The sequence below is a fragment of the Procambarus clarkii genome, chromosome 71, assembly GCF_040958095.1.
Source record: "Procambarus clarkii isolate CNS0578487 chromosome 71, FALCON_Pclarkii_2.0, whole genome shotgun sequence".
Taxonomy (NCBI): domain Eukaryota; kingdom Metazoa; phylum Arthropoda; class Malacostraca; order Decapoda; family Cambaridae; genus Procambarus; species Procambarus clarkii.
The window spans coordinates 16904746-16918101 of NC_091220.1; positions in this window are offsets into that span (position 1 = coordinate 16904746).

Here is a 13356-nt window from a genome sequence, read left to right on the forward strand (position 1 = left end):
AGTTCTTAAATTTATTTACTCCTATTTCATGCACTATATAATTAAATAGCAAGAAAATCAGACCGATACTATTAATACAGATGCCTATACTGAAATAATAAACTAATAGTGAACAATATTGCACAGATGAGAATGCAAGTAATTAAACTTAACATATTTGTTTCAGAGCAGTAAAACCACTCTAAACAAACACAGAATTATGATCCAAATCAAATCTTAAACATGAAATTTAGTGATGACCAAACTTCTTAAAATATTCAGTAATAATACCAACAAATTTTTCAAAAGTGATCGTCATTATGGCAGTTACAATCATACTGACTAGTATGTACAATGAAATCAAAAGGTTAAATTCCGAGTTTGCAGCCAACATACCATTGTACAATATTCCTCTGTACCAACCTTTGTAAATGGTTGCATCCACATCCTCTGGTCAAAGTTTTTTTATATAGTTTTCTTATACTGAAACACTGCTGACGAGGAATGCCCCACAGCTATCGACAAACATTAACACCTCATATGTGCCAAGTTTCAATTAAGATACCTGTAACTGCACACTGGTTCTACCAGACTGCAGACATAAGTTATTAATGCACTTGAACAGTATTAGTTTCATAAAAGAAAAATGTTTGTATATTATAAGGCTTGTGTATTGCTGGTAATTCACAGTTGTAGTTTGTTGTACATGAATAAATACAGTAATAACAAATTGTTTTTCCCATGTTTTGCTGTTCAAAAGGAGAGAGAGAAGTTCTCAAGGTTAGGTTACATCCTATTCAACTTAATGACAACCTACAACATAACCAGAAACATGCATCCAGTGAATTTTAATTTTCAAAGATAATAAGATTTTAATGTAGTAAAAGTACATTGAACTAGTTAAGCTGTAAATAATATCTTGAACTTCAGATTTGCCATATAGAGATAAATACGTTTAAAAAGCATCTTTTAAGAGGTTTGTGATGAACAGGTGTGAGCATCAAGATTGGTGTAATTTTGCACCACGAGGATTAAAATATTCTCATGGCATTTTTAAGTTTATACATTCAAACTAATTTAAAATAAAATGTAAATTTGTCACAATATCAAGGCAAACTTTACTGCATTATCTGAATTAACCAGTGAAGCACTGCCTTAAGTCTCATTATCATCACTGGTGAATGAAATAATAAACACAATAGAAATTATAATACAGTTGGAGTTATTATCGACTCAATTGGTGATCTGAGGTTTGATTCCCGGGTGAGACAGAAATGGTTGGGCACGTTTCTTTTCTCCTAATGGCTTGGCTCAACTAGCAGTAAATATAGGTACCCTGGAGTTAGTCAACTGTTGTGGGATTGCATCGAGGAGAGGGTCAGATGTTTAACTGGAGGACCTTGGTACAAATCTAAAGTATATGTATACGCAGGATTCCTGTCCCCAACAATAGGAATTATCAATTCTTTTCACTTTCATACCTTAATATGATGAACGTCCTGTTTGTTTTCAAAGGTAATACATCATTACCAAAATTCCAGGACAGCCAAGGTTAAGATATACAGTACAGTACTAGTACCTATACAGTGCACTATACTTGATTACTTTAAAAAAATAACAGATGTGACGTCCTAAATGTTACTGCGTCTTTTTGCAAGATTTTTCTGCAAAGGATTTGCAGGATTTGTCTGCAATAGCTGCATTTGACATTTTCTGAATCAAATTTTTCATTGAGAAAATTCATTAATTCTATAATATTTGTACATTGAATAATTTAACCTTTTATAATTTTAACCTTATTATATTCAGAGCAAAGGGAACTAACATGCAAATACGTGACTCAGTGGAGGTACCTACCCTTATAGTAAAGGGGTAACTCAGTGGAGGTCTCTACCTCTAGCAAAGGGGTGATTCAATTGAGGTATTGTCCTATGGCAAAAAAGGGGGTGATTTGATGGATGTATCTACCCAACAGCAAAAGGGTGACATGATAGCATCACCTATAACAAAAGTAGCAGCTCAGTGTAGGTACAGTACCATATAGTAATGGGATGACAGTGGAAGCACTGAATGACTCGATGAAGGTTTTCTATACCGAAGGAAATACCATACCTACCATTCACAGTGCACCATGGGCTGGGATGAAGCATTAACTACACCCATATACATTTACATGGTTCAGCTCCCTCCCTCTGGTAGGTCATATATATAAAATGGAAAGAGCAATTTCCAGGACGGAGTCCTGGGGAAGACCACTTCCCACTCTACAGGAACCACTTAAGCTTTTTCACACTCTTGTCTGTATCCAAGTGTTCATCCCTATTTATGCGGTTTGATCACAATCTCATACTGTTATTTTAATGCATATTTTTGTTTTGTTGCACTAAATTTTCAAACTGTTACTCTGCTGCCCTCTTGATTTTGGTGTACTCACTTCTTGGCCTCTTTATGTGCCTCCCTATTTGCCTGTGCTCTCATCCCTATACTTTTACCATGCTTTTTTTTTCTTTTCTTGCTTGGAATGACTGTTGAACCTTGAGTTTCTACTTCACATTTTTCATTTAGTTTCCTCCTGGGAAGTACGAACTGCTCCCTTGCTGCTATGCAAATGACTTTTCATGCCATTACAGTTTCCAATGAACATGTTGCAGGTGAGCCCTAACCCTCCTCGTCCCCTCTTTTGTATTTTCTCACTTTTTATACGGTATCTTGTTCCAATTCTCTTCCAGGTGTACAAAATGAACAGGATAATGCAGTAGTTATTGGCTCCCAGTAGCACCTCATACTTAAAATTGATGTGGTGGAAGTACTTGATGAGGGTGTTGTTATAGTAGTGGTGGTGGTGAAGTGTGGTGGTGGTGGTGGTGTAGTGTGGTTGTGTTGTGGTGTTGTAGTGTGATTGTGGTGGTGGTGATAATATTGTGGTTGTGGTGTTGGTGGCAGTATTGTGCTTACCTACAAGTGAATATAGGAGAGAGAGATCTATGTATGTCTGCTTTCTAACCTTTTATACTTATGGTGTACTCGCTTGTGGATGAAAGTAGCTTTGGCAACTTTTTTCAATGCATTCCACTTTCTAACCACACATACACAAATTTCTTTACATCTCAAAGCTTCTATTGGAAATCCCACTTCCACCGATATTCCACTGTCAGGACAGAATGTTGTAGTACAGTACTAGTACAATATTCTATTGTATCCTTCCCACTGGAGGAAAAGGAGTTAAATTGAACTCCTTTCAATTTAAATAGGCTATCCTTTTTCACATTGTCTATTCCCCCTTACCTTTTTAGGTCAATTAAAGTTGAAACAGAATATCATAGGCAAGGATGGTGTGCTGAATAAAGATGATTTATTAAGTGGATGGAGCCTTTAGCTGATCCCTTCCTGTGATTGGCTGTTGTGTGAATGTCAACAAAGAGTTTCTACCAATGATATGCCATTTATTATGCACCCCATACCATCTAGGGGCGGAGCTTGGAACCTCCTACCCGAGCACAACAACCCGCCTTATGGGTTGCTGTTTGGCTATTTATAGTGCGTTGGAAAAAAACTAGATGGCGTTAGTTGTATTTTGTGAGGTAATTTGTTATAAGTGTAATTTGGTGTCAACAGATGGCGTAAGCTGTATCTTATGGCCACTGTTGACCAGCCAGTTGATAGTGTTCTCTTCTGCCGACAGATGGCATCAGCTGTGTTATTATTACTTCCGAATTCCCTTTAAACACTGATCTACAAATCCCTTGGCTTATGATAAGGTTTTATACTATATTCTGATATTAGATAACAATTAATTTTCTTTTATCTGCAGTTGAGAATATCATCATGTTTAATGTTTTTCCTGCCCGAAACGCTTTGCGTAATACTGTATTTTTATGTAATAATCATGGTTTTTAGTATTGGTGATAGTTGTGGTGATGGGTGTAGGCGTAGAAAGGAAAGGGGGAATTTACAGTGTTGGGGAGGGAGAGAGGCAGGCCATTCAGTTAAGTGTTTACATTACTGTCAGAAGAAGAAAGGTTTGAGTTGGGTGTAGATAATTATTAATAGAAAGTGCAAAGCCAATATTGTTATACAGGTATAGAACTATGCATGTCACATAAGATTCAAGGTTCTTAGATAACGCTTGGGATAATATAGGAGCAGAAAGAAGTTGATCCATGTTAAAGGAGTCTGATTTTATTGGCACAAGTGATGCATAGAGGGGGGTAAAAGCCAACTTACTGGTCATGCTGAAAAATCACAACATTTATCTAGATGATGGAGAACTATGTGGAATAATGCAATTAGAAAAGTAAGGGGTAGCTTTCCAGTCCATCAAGTGCTTGGCGTTAACGTTATACTGTATAGCCAATATGTGACTGAGCCAAGGACTTCCCCCTACTTACTGCTGTATTTAGTTTTGGTGATATGAGATAGGCATATTCGATGCCACGTAATTTACTTTTGATAACAGACGTCTTTCTTTCCAAAGACTTTGAAAGAGCAAATAAAAAAAGGCCAGAAATCTGAACAGGGGGATGGATTCCTGGGAGATGGAACAAGTATGAAGAGTTTCCTTAACAGTGACATCTGTACAGGCATTGGAGGTAAAACCATGGGATGCCAGTATGTATAGAATTTAAAAACGGCATCAGTCTGGGCAAAACTTTGATATATATGTGTGTATGCAACTCTTAAATAAGGCCACTAACAAAACTAAAGCTATTCAGCAAGGCTGATTCCGAGATAACAACAATAAGGTGAGATCACAGCCAACAAGTTCAAATATACAGTAATTTGCAATTAAAGTGACGAAAACAAATATAAGCCATGTTTTCAGAGGGTACTTATATTGAAAGTGTTTGTCCCACATTGGCCAAAAATTTGTTACAGTAACCATATAGGTTTTTATGATAAACTGGGCTGGATAAATACTGCATCACAAAACCTAAATTAAACGTATACAAAAAATAACATCGATTCTTGATGTTATTTGAACTTTCAATTGCCAGCTCAATACTAAACCTCTATGCAGTACAATCCATGTTTATTTTTATTGATGCTTCTTAATACTTATGCATTCCACCTCCTCACCGTGCACCAACCATAAATGTTCCATGGTCCCTCATATTTAAGCAGAATTTTGTATATACCGGTAATCATTTTATGTTTTAAGTTATTTTTTGGCGTTACAGTTTTGCTATAAAGTTGGTGTCAAAAAGTTTGCAATCGAGTATTTTAGAGTATAGATGCAAAAAAGGGGTATTGATAATATATTATGCATGACAGTGGTGAATACAGTATGTGCATATTTATTAACATTTCAACATTACTCATTGTAAATAAAATTATTATGGAAATGTGCACACATGATTAGTCTATATAGTTGTAAAAACCAGTATTGAATGTAATAAAATGCCTATTTCTGGTGGGTTCCCTGGTGACTTCATGAACACAACATAGACTCACCATAAGAGCCCTCCCAGAAAAGAAAAGAAACATACCTTTCATACATTTCTGTCATGCAATTTTCAAATCAGAGAGACAATATGCACGGGCAGAGTGCTTGCCATCTTGAGTGATGGGGTGGTTGCCAAGGTGATCTCTGGATGGTCCTGATCAGGTCTGCACATAATGTGTTAATGTACTGTATGTCAAGAGTTTCATAATAAAAGTGCAAATAGAATGGCTAAGGAAGTGATTTTCAAGAAGCACGAGATCAGATGATCGTGTTTAAGTCATAGAAACGTTTGTGGTAAATTACTGATGCTAAAATGTGTCACTGGAATGATAGTGTTAACTTCTGCAGAGTACTTTGTTTATTGAAACTTCATTTCAAGCGAGAGTGGCAGACCCGAAATTATGCGAAATAAGTCTCTCACATCTTGTTGGGCTTTTTAAAGTATACAATATAGTCAAAACAGATGACAAATACATACACTTTTTTAAATATTTCTTGAAATTGTGTGCTTCAAACTGGAACTTAGGCCTCCCCAACATAATATAGTTTACATCTAAATGTCATCTCTCTTTACACAATGGTTGCTCAAACAAACCCTTTTCTAGACAAAGTATATAGTAATTATTAGCTCACAAAGAAACTGCCAAATTAGCATTATGCATGGCAAGATTATCAGACATATTTTGTGTATGGATATTTTGAGAGGTAGTAGTTGCAATGCTGCTCAATTCTAAATCTGAGGAAGAATCTCAAGGCCTTTGACTGGTGTTTCCCTATACTGTACTGCCACTTGGGACGTTGTGTTGAACTACTAGTGCTGTACCTTTGTTGTGTGTAATTTATGGTATAATATATTGAGCAATCAAGGTTACTACTGACTTTAGACTGTGATGATGTCAACAGTAGTATACAGTATTATAGGTTAAAAAGCATAAAATCCATGTACCGTATGGAGACATTCTTCTCATAATATGGCATACAAAAAATATAAATTAAGAGCTGGGCACTCAAAAGGGCACATATATGGGAAGAACCATACCATGTGAGGGTTCACTGCAGAGTTCTTCACAGACATAGAGAACACCCACATGGACAAAGAAGTGCACTAATCCTTACTTTAGGAATTTGACCTTTAAAGGAGAGATCCTTTCTATTTCCAATGTCGGCATCAATTCACAAAATGAGGAATGAAATAAGGTTAGGGATATTGGTACCAAAATATAGGATCTCTTGTAAAAGTCTGGATAATACAAAATAAAGCACAATATATTCAATAACTGTATGAGCAAATTATGTCTCATGTATAATATATCCAACTCTTATAATGTAATATTATATCTTACTTATTAGTACACATTTATCTGCTCTGGAGATTTCATAAAAGAAAATATAGCAACAAAATACTGCTTACTGCACTATACATTTTCATAACAGCAATACCTGTACTTTCAAGTAAATTGTTGTAGCTGAATATATGCACTAGCAAACTACTTGACTACATTAACATAAACAACAGAATGGGGAGTAGTTGGTGAGAGGTAGTTTGTGCATGGCTTGTAGCTGTTTCCCCTGGCTGAGTGGGCTAGGCTAAGAAGGCTAGACTCAAGGTTAGAGTGAAGGCTAGGCAATGGTATATGTGATCACCATCCAGTTATAACGATGTTTCCTGAAGTAGTTTATGGATCACTAGAGTGTGTGGAAAATACATTTGCTTTAAACCAACTTCATCAATCGGTGTCTCCAGCTAAAGCTAAAAAAAAAAATGAACAATAACAACATTTAAAAAATGAACTATATGCCTATTTCATTTGTTGCATTTCCATTCACTTCACACCTCTATACAGCCCTTATAAAATATTGTTCATGCATTTCCTCATTGCTATACCAATAGTTAAAATGTACTGTTATACCAAATATAATCTCTAAATTTTATATCTTAAATTCTTTTTGCATTAAAAAAAAATGAAGCATATAAAGTAATGCTATGCCCATTTTTGGTGGGGCCCTCGGTAGCTTTCCTGAGCCAAACACTGGTCCAACTGCAATAAGCTTTAGGAAGACGCATCAGGCCCCCTGAGATCCACTCTTGCCTACCAGGAGCCAAGAATAGAACCTGCTTCTTTCAGCAGGTTCTATGATCCATTAACCTGAACCTCTTTGTCTCATAGTAAAGAATGGAACTGGGTGGGGCCAGGAGCTACTGGAAAGCCCTACTATTATAGAGCATTTAATTACATTCCATGCTTCATTTGCACGAGAGGGTGTCTCCTCATTAGCTTTTTGAGTTAACTCTCACCAGCACTTCAGTAAGGAAGGCCTGCATTTCTGAAAAGAAACAAAGCAGTAAACTAAAGAATGCAGCCTGGGGGTTATCTGTGGAAGAAGACAGCATCAGAAGAGGGACCAATACACAAGTGGCAATGGAATGAACCCTTAGCCCCAAACCTAAGCAACAGCCAAGAAACACACAGCAAGGGAGTGAAGACAAAACAAAAGCCAGCCAAAACCAGAGGTTCCCAGAGGGACACCAGGAACCAATGGTAGGAGACCCAGGTTATGAGGACTTTAAACCCAGAACCCATAGCCCCAACAACTGGCTGCCAGGGCCATCAGCACAGTAACACTGCAGCCAAAGCCAGGCCAGCAAGACAGCTTACACCACCCTGGATTTCCAAGGCAAACCAACCCAGCAAATGCCATACATGCTGACCAGGAGCTAACAGGCACCATGCCCAAGAAACCCTCAACCACAAATCCTCTTACAATCTGGCACACTGCTCAGACACCTTGGCCTGAAGCATCACTTAGCCAAACCTGGAAATGGCCAGGCCCATGGCTCGGGACCAGCCAAGCACAGAGTTCAGGAATAGCTGAGAGTACAGTTTAGAAAGTGCCAGGTTTGCTGCTTGATGCCCATGACTGGAGCCCAAAACCAGGTCCAGAAGCACCGCAGCTTACTTCATGGTCACCGGTAAATCTGGAATTCATGGGCACTGAGAAAGCATCCCCTCGCTTAACAAAAACAGCACCCAAAGAAGGCCCGAGGGAGACGTGCCTAAAACGACTCCCAACAAGGAGCACTAGACTGGATGGGAAAGTTTCCAAATGCTGCAGAGTAGAAATGTAGGGGAAGAGAAGGAAGAAGGGGTGAAAACATTTACAAAAATTATATACAATAACAAAGCTTTTGATTGGATTTATGTTCCATGAACAGCCATATCACTTGGCTTAAGCGTGAAACAGAGGGCAGGCTCCATCAGAGGAAGCACTCCATCTGAGATTGTGACCAGGCAAGTGAGTTGAGGGAACAATCTGACTGGGACCCTGAGTATTCTGGTCTGCCATCTGGTGGCAGTCACGCATCATTGGTTAAGGTGTTTACACCACAAACAATAATTTTTTTGTTACCCGAGGAGACCTAATTTTCCTTAAACAATGGATTGTTTTTGCAATTATAATTACTGGTGGGATTTGTCTTAGTTTTGGGTTGATCTCCAATTCCATGCTTCCCCATCTTTGTAGAAAGCCAGATTCTGGTCCTGGCTCCCAGTAGGCACGGGTGGCTCTCAGAGGTTTGGTTGGACAAGAAAATTCAACTTGTATGATCAAATAATTAAACATTACCTTATTGTAATACTGTACTACACTATTCATCAATTCCCTCTCTTGTTAATCATGAGAGGCTCATGATTATCTCAATCACTGAAACAAAGCTCCCAAGGAAGAACTTACTTACAGCCCCAATAACTAATAATCAAATTATTTACTACTGTATTGAATTCAGTATTCTTTGAAATAATTGAATTAACTGGAATTTTGTTTAAAAGTGGCTGAAAATGAAAAATAACATAATACAGTTCTTTCATGTTTTACCTCATTCATATTAGTGCAAATTAAATCTGACTTAATAAACATAGAGCATTGAAGAACAACTATTCAGTATAATACAATAATATTAACCAATGTTTACATTTTTAGAAATCCTATATTATAACCAAAATCCAAACTTAATTGACATTTTTCTCAAATCTATAGCACTGTACAGGACCAAACATCACACATGTTTACAGTCAACAGGAGATGTACCCCAAGCTAACACAAGATTAAGATGTAGATGTGTTGGTAGGTTTGACGGGGGGGGGGGGGGGGGGGGTGGAGGCAGCCAAGAGTACCCATTCATCACTTGGCAATCTATTCAAATGTTATTTTAATATCATCTGACTCAACATCAGCTTGTATTACTATATCATTCAAACTACACTCCAAAACACATGAACATTAAACAATGTTATTGCTGTACTCTCTCTGGAACTGTCAAGCTGTCAAGTTAAACTGAATGCTTTCCAAGCTCCTCCAGGGCAGAGGACAGTACACACCGTTAAACTCCCAGACCAAAGCTAATGATCGTCCTAAAGTTTCTGCAGTTTATTTCCTAACAGATTTCTTTATAAGTTTACCATCCTGCATAAATATACATTATTCCAAGACACTGACAACTTCAATGCATTACAAAGTCACTGACATTAATGTTGACAATGGTGCCAAGCTATTAGTCAATGTGATGAGGCCTCTTTAGACATTAATTATTAATATTACTTCCCCACCCGTCCTCTGTCTATGTTCATTCCATCCAGCGGTCGTCCCCAAAGATGCATTCATAAATGTTAACATGCTGTTCATTCAAAAGAGGAATTTTCTCAAATATAAAATTATTATTATTATATATTAGCATATTGTGTATACAGTATTTAGGCAATGGTTAAGTTAGGTGTTTAGGTCCTATTGGCGATTATTTCTATTTGTAGTACGTGTGTGAAGCATTTACAGCATTGCAATTCGAACAAAAGTAGTCAGCGAAGCACTGTTTGAGAAATCTTCGAACGTGAATAGTTGCAAGTTGTGTGTAAACCATTTTTCATTCATAAACATGGGGGTTTGGCGGGTGCATGGAATCACTTTTGGTCTTTGTTTATGAGGACGGGCTGTACTTTCAACCTATTATCACAAAACCAATCAATAAGAATATTAATGAGTAAAACCCAACCACCTTAAAACCCAATTATATATAATCAACCCCCCTAAAATCCTTATTATACTGAATAATTACTTAGAATTCCCATCATTTAGCAATCTAATCTACTCAAAATCCAGTTGAATAGAATCTTAATTATCAAACATTACCCTCATCGGCCAATGCCCAATATATTCAAACTAAAATCTTAGCCATAACAAAACAAGTAAGATAGAGTTTTTGACTGTTGCTAGTCAGCTCAGCAAGTAAGACAAGTCACAACATTAAGCTGTAAGCTCATTACCGACAGCAGCAACAGCAAAACCTGTGGATGGCCAAAGTTGTAAACAATCAGACTTTGTTATTGTAACTGATCCATTGCAGTATGAAATTTCCAGTATGTGATTTACTTGAATACAGCTTTATGGTATATATGGGCCACATTTCTTAAAATAAGAACATTTTCATGTAAATACAGTACTGTACATGAAATATAATACACAATGCACAATTATAAAAATAAGAATATGAATAAAATGACTCAATATATTAACTCACAGCACTGGAAATAAAAATTTGGGACTATCTCAAAATCAACCAATAAACAATTGACCTTAAATGAAAGGCTTCCAGTTGCCATAAGAGTCAATAATAATAATAATAATAATACAAGCTCTCCAGATGGCTGAAAAATATTAACACACAATGATCATAGATTATTCCGAGGAAAATCAGGATGAGGTGTGGTTAAGAGCTGCAGTATTTTGTTAAGATTCTCCAGGCACCATCTTTCTTTATGCATCAAAGCAAAATACCTCGTTTCACTTTTTATTGACCCGTAAACACAGTTTTCTTCACTGTTCTTGTTAAATATGGTTAATAGAAGTGAAGTGAGCAATAAGCTTTGACAAACTACAGTGGTCAAGAGAAATTGGTGTTACACTGGAAGTGATCCCAGTGTAATCGTGAAATTATTATTTGGTCAATTTCAGCGCACAAGTATTGCATAAAACCAGTAAAGAGCCTATGGTTTATGGGTGTATATGAAGTCACTCAGTATGCAACTATAAACGGTCACTCAGTATGCAACTATAAACGGTCACTCAGTATGCAACTATAAACGGTCACTCAGTATGCAACTCGTTAGTTAACTCTCGAGTACAATGTACAATTCTTGACTACAAGAACAACAACCACCACCAGTTTGTGTTCTTGAGGTGCTACACTATAGGGAAACTACTTGTCTACTGCAACCAATCATCATCATCAGCCCCTCTCTTCTCAACTCTTGCAACCCATTACAGAATATTCTGTCTCCATGTGATCATCTTTCACAAAGCTTTAATGTTATTAATGGATGGACTACTAAGTTACAAAGATCAGTGCCACATTTGGGCAGCAGAAGAGCATCACATGTTGCTCCTGTCACTACGTACCATTAATAACAACCCACAAAGTCCATACGTTGCACAAGGCTGCAACAGGTTGGTTTCTCACCATGCAAAATGACATCAAGTGCCAAACCTAATACTGTATAATGTTGTGTGTTACTGCTCACCAAGACATGGATGTGACAAAGATATTCCTTAATATAACTTAGAATTAAAAAGGGATATTAAAATAATATTGTAAAATTAACAACAGGTATGTATCTTGCATTATAACTGCTGTATGCCACTTGTAAAAGCAACAATCAGTGTTACTGACCTCATTAATACCCTAGATCCTCATGTACAAGTTAAAATTCAACTAGTTTTTGTAAAATCACAACCCTAAGATTTGATGGTTCTACTCGAGTGTAGATTTACCATGAAATAGTTGACCAAGAGCAAGCATTGAGAGCCGTGCTGGGTTACTCAGGATAGGACCAACAAGCAAGTAAAACAGCATCCTTACCAAGTTTGTCAGAGGCAATATAAACTATACAACTAGTACAGACAGGACCACAATACATGGGAAAGCAAAGGGCATTTATCAAAATGCAAGAGGAAAATAAGCCAAAACTATCAACCTCTAAGGGGTGACAGTCACACAAACTTCAAATATTTTTTTCCTTCTCAAAATGTAAATCAAACAAAAATAGCAATAAACACATACAGTATTAATAACCCCATATAATCACGAGACTTTGAAACATTCTGAAATTTACCGGAAGAGAAGTCTTGCAGAGTTATGACATCAACAAGAAGGCAGGTAGGACGGAGAGTGGTAAAATATGACTACTCTGTCGAGAGTGAACAAGCCTAACACGAGAGAATAAATTATCTCTTGCATCTTGGAGTTAACTTCTTCACACCAATAACAACTGGGACTAGTACTGAACCATCATTCACCGCTTACCCTCCCCACCCTTTCAATTATCGTGGTTTAAATTTTTTTTATAATTTCCATGTTAATTAGATAGATAAAATAGAGATAAACTATGTAATGAGTACACCTACCAAAGTATGCTGTTGATCAATAACAGTTAATAATAAAATTCTATACAAAGGAGAAGTGTAGACACCTTAATAAAATCTTATTTCCTCCTTAGGTTCCTGCTTTGGAATATTCCTCATGCAGCTAATTACATCAATTTTTTAAGTGTTACTATTGCAATGGCAACCTGTATTATGCAGTTGTTCAAGCACAATGGTGGCCCACATTATGCAGTTGTTCAAGCACAATGGTGGCCCACATTATGCAGTTGTTCAAGCACAATGGTGGCCCACATTATGCAGTTGTTCAAGCACAATGGTGGCCCACATTATGCAGTTGTTCAAGCACAATGGTGGCCCACATTATGCAGTTGTTCAAGCACAATGGTGGCCCACATTATGCAGTTGTTCAAGCACAATGGTGGCCCACATTATGCAGTTGTTCAAGCACAATGGTGGCCCACATTATGCAGTTGCCCAAGCACAATGGTAGCCCACATAACACA